Source organism: Bos indicus, chromosome 2, assembly GCF_029378745.1.
Source record: "Bos indicus isolate NIAB-ARS_2022 breed Sahiwal x Tharparkar chromosome 2, NIAB-ARS_B.indTharparkar_mat_pri_1.0, whole genome shotgun sequence".
Classification (NCBI taxonomy): Eukaryota; Metazoa; Chordata; class Mammalia; order Artiodactyla; family Bovidae; genus Bos; species Bos indicus.
Window position 1 is genome coordinate 15,835,639 of NC_091761.1, and position 6,717 is coordinate 15,842,355.

Sequence of the window (6,717 nt, forward strand, 5' to 3'; positions counted from 1 at the left end):
AATCTAAAAAAGAATAAGCAGGTGAACTTGTTTATAGAAAAGAAACAGACACAGATACAGAGGGTGGGCTTGTGCTGTCAAAGGAGAAATCTGGGGGGTTGGGTGGGAGGGATGAACTGGGAGGTTGGGATTGGCATATGCACATTGCTATATATAAAATAGATAATCAAAGACCTACTGTATAGCACAGGGAACTATACGCAATACTCTGTAATAACCAATATGGGAAAAGAATCTGAAAAAGTAGATATATGGATGTGTATAACTAAATCACTCTGCTGTATGCTGAAATTAACACAACATTGTGAATCAACTATATACTAATACAAAATAAAAAAATTAAAAATTATACATATATAGCATATCTTATTCTAAGAATAATATCATTTTAAGTACTAAATCATTCTTCACTTCCTCTAAAACAATTCTCTCAATTGGGATGGCAGGAAGAGTCGGGGTAGAAGCTTTCCTTGATCTTCCAAGCCTCCTCATAAGCTTTTAAGATTTATTTGCTTTAGAACTGCAGAAAGCAGAATTTACCTGGGACTACTATGTCAAGAGTGAAAGTTGGATATTAAGCTAAATTATTTTTTAATTCCTCCTCAGGTAGGGTTCATGACATATTTATTTTCTCTATTTTACCCAAGATAATGTGAAACATGCCGGGACACAAATGATCCCTCACAAAGCAGCATTTTGTAATGAGTGCTACTTTCTTTGTTTTGCCTATTCTGGATTTAGAATCTTGATCGTGGCTGTTAGTTAAGATCCAAAGAAGTCCTGAAATCTATTTCTAGTGACATCTGGCAGGGCTATTTTATTTAGTTGAAGGCAAGAAAAGGATTTGTCTGAACATGATAATTCATGCCTAAAATATATTTTAATATATGTATAATGATCATGTAAATGAATGAAATACTTATTTTACTACATGGAAATCTAAGTACTGACAGCAGTGCGTGAGCTGGATTCTCTTAACCTAGAGTTTTGTTCCTTCAGATAGCTGTTGAGAATTCATCTCCTGCAAGTCTTTGCTTAAACGTCTCCTTATCAATGAGGCTGACTTGAACAACTATTTTTAAAAAAAACCCTTTATTTTGTATTGGGGTATAGCTGATTAATAATGTTGTGAGAGTTTCAGGTGAACAGCAAAGGGACTCAACCATACATATACATGTATCCATTTTCCCACAAACTCCCCTCCCATTCTGGCTGCCAAATAACATTGAACAGAGTTCCATGTGTTCCAGGGACAACAGTAGGTCCTTGTTGTTCATTTTAAATACAGCAGTGTGTACATGTCCATCCCAAACTCCCTAACTATCCCTTCCTTCCTCCACTCCCCTCAGCTAGAAAGACTGTGAGTCTCTTTCTGTTTGAACAACTATTTAATATTGTGAATCACCCCTTCTGCCACCTTTTTCTTCCTTTGCCTACTGAACTTTATCTTCTTCCACAGTATTTAGCATTTTCTAACTTACTATATCATTTATATATTCCTTGTGTTTAATGCTTGATGCCAATCATTTCTCCCCTCCTCCTCCTAGCCCCTCATTGTAAGTTCCCTGAGAGGAGGTTATCTTTGTCTCCTTGTTTTCTTTATACCCTGATGTAACACAATAAATATTTGTTGAATTAGCAACATTAACTTTCAGTCTCTTCTCATAAACTGGTGATAATTAGTGCCATTAACGGTATAGCCTTTGTTCTGGTTGGGCTGAATTTTCTTTTTCTCTATTGTCCACATTTTGTAGCTTCTTTTATGTGCAACCCATGTTATTTTACACTTTCAGACTGCCCTGATTGATATTTTTGTTGTTTTAGTCTGTTCTCAAGTTCTGTAAAATTAAATAAAGTACATCTTTTAATTAATTGAACCTGAGGCTTTGCTTGCCTTTGATATGCTCTGCAAAATGCAGACATCTGGCTCAGTCTGCCCTGCAGCTTCTTCTAACTGAATCAGCTCCATCCTCAGCCTTCTTTACTAGTCTCTGGGGGAAGGAAACACTTTATAATTGTCCTCTTTGATAAGAAAAGTCACTTTCTGACCGGAAGCTACAATGACACTCATGTCTTAGGATGCAGTGCTGTGGTACTACCTGTAGAACACCATTAGGCATCCTTTTGGGGCAAGCAGTAACACTGGATCATTACTGCTTAACCATTTCTTCTCTGGCTTCTGACCAACCCAACCACTTTGTGTAAAACCTCCTGCATTAGTTAATTTGGGCTGCTATAACAAACTCGGAGAAGGCAATGGCAACCCGCTCCAGTACTCTTGCCTGGAAACTCCCATGGACACAGGAGTCTGGTAGGCTGCAGTCCATGGGGTCGCTAAGAGTCGGACACGACTGAGCGACTTCACTGTCACTTTTCACTTTCATGCATTGGAGAAGGAAATGGCAACCCACTCCAGTGTTCCTGCCTGGAGAATCCCAGGGATGGCGGAGCCTGATAGGCTGCCATCTATGGGGTCGCACAGAGTCGGACACGACTGGAGCGACGCAGCAGCATAACAAACTATAGGCTTGGTGGCTTTTAAACAGCGTGTTCTCAGTCGTGTTCGACTCTTTACGACCCCAAGGACTGTAGCCCTCCAGGTTCCTCTGTCCATGGAATTTCCCAGGCAAGAATACTGGAGTGGATTTCCATTATCCTGTTCCAGGGGAACAACAGGAATTATTTCTCATGGTTCTTAAGCCTGGAAATCCGAGTTCAACATGCTAGCACTGTTGAGTGCTAGTGAGGACCCTCTTCAAGGTTGTAGACTGCCTACTTCTCATTGTATCCTCTGCTCCAGAGAGCAGCTAAAGGGGAGCAAACTCTCTCTTGACTCTTACAATGCCATGAGAGGTCGACCCACATGGACTCATCTAATTCTAATTACCTTTCAAAGGTCTCACCTCATAATGCCGTTCTTTTAAGGAATACGGTTTCAGCATGAATTTTGAGGGGAGCACAAATAATCAGTCTATAACATCCTCTTCCCCATTAGTCACGTTGCTGACCCCTCCATCCTTCAGATATCAATTTAAATGTTATATAATTCCCCCAGAACTTTTCCTGGGCCATTTATGGTGGATAATGACCCTTTATTCAAATACACTGTGTCCTGGTTATTTCTTCACGATACATAACTCATAATATGTATTGTTTATTACCTGTTTTTCCCACTGGACACTGAACTGTAACCTCCAACATGTCTGTTTCATGGGCCCAGTCCAAGGACAGTACTAGAGCAGTCATCCAAAATAGAAATAGATCTGAGGGCATATCAGCATGTTGTCAATTTATAAAACTTATTCAACATATGTGATACGTTGGCCTAAAGTGAAAGTGAAACTGAAGTCGCTCAGTTGTGTCCGACTCTTTGCCATCCCATGGACTGTAGCCTACCAGGCTCCTCAGTCCATGGAATTTTCCAGGCAAGAGTACTGGAGTGGGTGGCCATTTCCTTCTCCAGGGGATCTTCCCAACCCAGGGATCGAACCTGGGTTTCCTGCACTGCAGGCAGAGCTTTACTGTCTGAGCCACCAGGGAAGCCCAGGTTGGCCTATATTGGTGCTTATTTAGGTATAGGTCTGTATCTCTTATCTCTTAGAGACTGGTACTATATACTTCATTTATTTTTATATTTGGTAACTTATTAATGGATACTTTCTGGATTAGAAGCCCAGGACAAACCTGGGAACATTTAGCTGTCTCCATTCCTCATCTTTTTATGATTGTATTTACTGTCTTTATTAAGATGTGGCCATGGATATTTGATGAGGGAGCACCATTGTATATCTATGGGATGTTTGTTTTAAGTAATTTGTTGTATATAGAAAATACATTCAACAATTTACATAGATTAGTAATTAAATGTGAACACATTCAATGCAAAAAATTCCTAGCACATACAAATATTGGAAGCATACATATGTTCAATAAAATCTTTAAAGAATTGAGTAGTCCATCGCACAACTTATTCTAGAAGGTACACATTTTATAATCTATTTTGAATAAAACAACATGTCTCCATTGCTCTATCTCATTTAACATTAATTCTATGAATTCAGTTTTTTTTTTCATTTTTGTTTTTCTTTCACAAAATGAAGGAGTTAATTAGGGGTTAAATAACTTACCCAAGATTTTACAACAAGAAAGCAAGAGAATTGTGAGAAATTGGTCTTAACCATTTTGCCCTACTCTTCTAGTATGTGGGTGTGTGTGTGTGTTAGTCGCTCAGTCACGTCCAACTCTTTGTGATTCAATTGACTAGCTTACTAGGCTCCTCTGTCCATAGAATTCTCCAGGCAAGAATACTGGAGTGGGTTGCCATCCCCTTCTCCAGGGTATCTTCCCAACCCAGGGATGGAACCTGGGCCTCCTGCATTGCAGAAGGATCCTTTACCATCTAAGTCACCAGCGATGGACAAATCGCTGAGGGGGCACTCATCTAGAAGATTATTCAAATGATCACTTCCTGGTATCATTTCTTATGAAAGTTAGAAATTTTAGTAGATGGGACACAGAAACAGCATTAAATGAATTTGCTTTACTTTTTTGCTTTGTCTAAAAATGAAGATATGGGTCTTCAAATGAAGAAGGCAGTAAATAGAGTTTTCATATAATTTGAGGACAGCATCCATATTTCCTTCTAGACATTTGAGTCAGGGCTGGGATGGGTAGGACAACGTAGAACCAAATTTGTGAGTTTGTATTCATTGCCTTCTCCAATATTGTTCATCTATCACCTTGCACTCCTGTCAAGTCAAGGTTATGGAATGTCTATTCTGTAGTCCAAATACCATGCACGAAATACCCATAAGTAGTTTGTTTTCATGGGACTAATTCATTTTTATAGCTGTTTCTCTGAGGCCCTAAACAGAACTAACACTGAAGATGGGATTTCCAAGGTGATTATATCTGACAGATAGCCAAAAACATGAGACAGACATTGAAAAATTATAATAACTTGAAATCCAGAGCTAATATTCCTTCACTTCCTACTGTGTTTAGTTTGACATTTTAAAAAATACAAATCCAAGCTATTGAAGTGATTTGTGTTACATTTCTGTTTGCAAATGCTTATTTTTCCTTAGAAAGTTTCTAACCTTTGAGTTGACTGACAGCAAGTTGAGTCTTTTGTAAGAGAGGAGAGAAGACAACAAGACAAATTAGTTCTGTGCCTTTCTTCTTTAAGGAACAAACACCAGTAACTACATTCTGATCTAACTAAGTTTTTATCAGATGGTCAACATTTGGTCAAATGCATTCTTTATATGTAAACTGTACGCAGGTAACATGACTATAGTAGCTATGAGCGCTTAAAAGACCGAAGAAAATGAATTGCTTTGACATCATGGTCTAAATAATTTTGAAAGTATTCTGCTTCTGTATAGGCAGCCTTTGGGAAAGTGTTCACTAAATGGTTAAACAGAAAGGCCCCAGGCACCTGAGCTGGGATATGGTGTTGGGAAGGAGAATGTATAGGTCTAAACAGAAGGATCCCAAAGGGAGAGTTTTAAATGTTGTATCAAGCCTGGAAGCTGTTCTGTTCTCATCTTGCCAAAAGCTGGAGTGAGATATGAAACTCTTCCAGCTGCTACATTAAACCTTTAAAAAAAAAAAAAAACTACACAAAGCTGTAAACAGAGAGGGGTCATCTCCGGGAAGCTGGCAGCTGCAGTAGCCATTTGACTCAGTTTCCACACAAGTATGTCAAAGCTTAAAATGAAATAAGGGAGGAGCGTGTAATTTTTTTTTGTTTTAGAAGGGCAGAGAGTCTTCTTCGAACACTGATAAAGAATCTGTGCTCAAAGAGTAGACTTGGAGCAGATACAGACAGAGTTAGGCAACTTCTTCATTTATTATCAGAAATATGATGACAGATGGTTGCTCTTGTTAAAATAGACAGGAATGGGATTCAATGAGGATGCTCAGCAGGTGATGAAAAAAGATACCCACATGGCCTGATGTAGACCTAGGTGTTTTCCAAGTGGCTAAGGGTTTTACTACATTCTTACAAGGAGAGGTTAATTAATCAATCAATCAATCGATACCAAAACAATACTGTTTAGTTTTTGAAGCTTATTGTGTTGCAGTTACCTCTAAAGTAAACAGTAGACACTTTTTTAATACATAGTGTGTGCTTTGTTCATTCTCAGTGAATATTTTGAAAGTCTTTGAATTCCAAGTTCCAAATTAGAGAATTCCAAGTGATCTGCAACAATACCTATAAAAGCTAAAATACTCTGGCATTAACGATACTTAGAAAAATTAAAGGATTGTTAACAATGCTAGGTGTCGGTAAAGGTAAATACTTGAATTGAATGGACCTCTAAATAGTATTCAGAGTGAGCAAGTAACTAGATGACCTTCTTAAATATTGCAGAGTAGTGCGGGAATAAGGTCAAATCCTGTCAGTGTTACAAATTACACAAGTGACTATTATGTTTTGTGATGCAACGCCAGTTAAAATAGGAGGAGGCAGCTGCTCTGCAGAATGTAAACTAAGCTGCCAGTTGTTCAAGGGGGTTGCTAGAAGACCTGCCTCTTACTAGGTAATAGCACACAAGCCTCCTCTTGATATAACAGAGTACAACATTCCTTTGGTGCCAACATGGTTATGTATTTTCCTACTTTACAGGAATATGATTTTATATGTGATTGCACACAGTCACACATGTATTTTTTTCAGCATTTTTAGAGGAGGACATTGTGTTTTAGAGC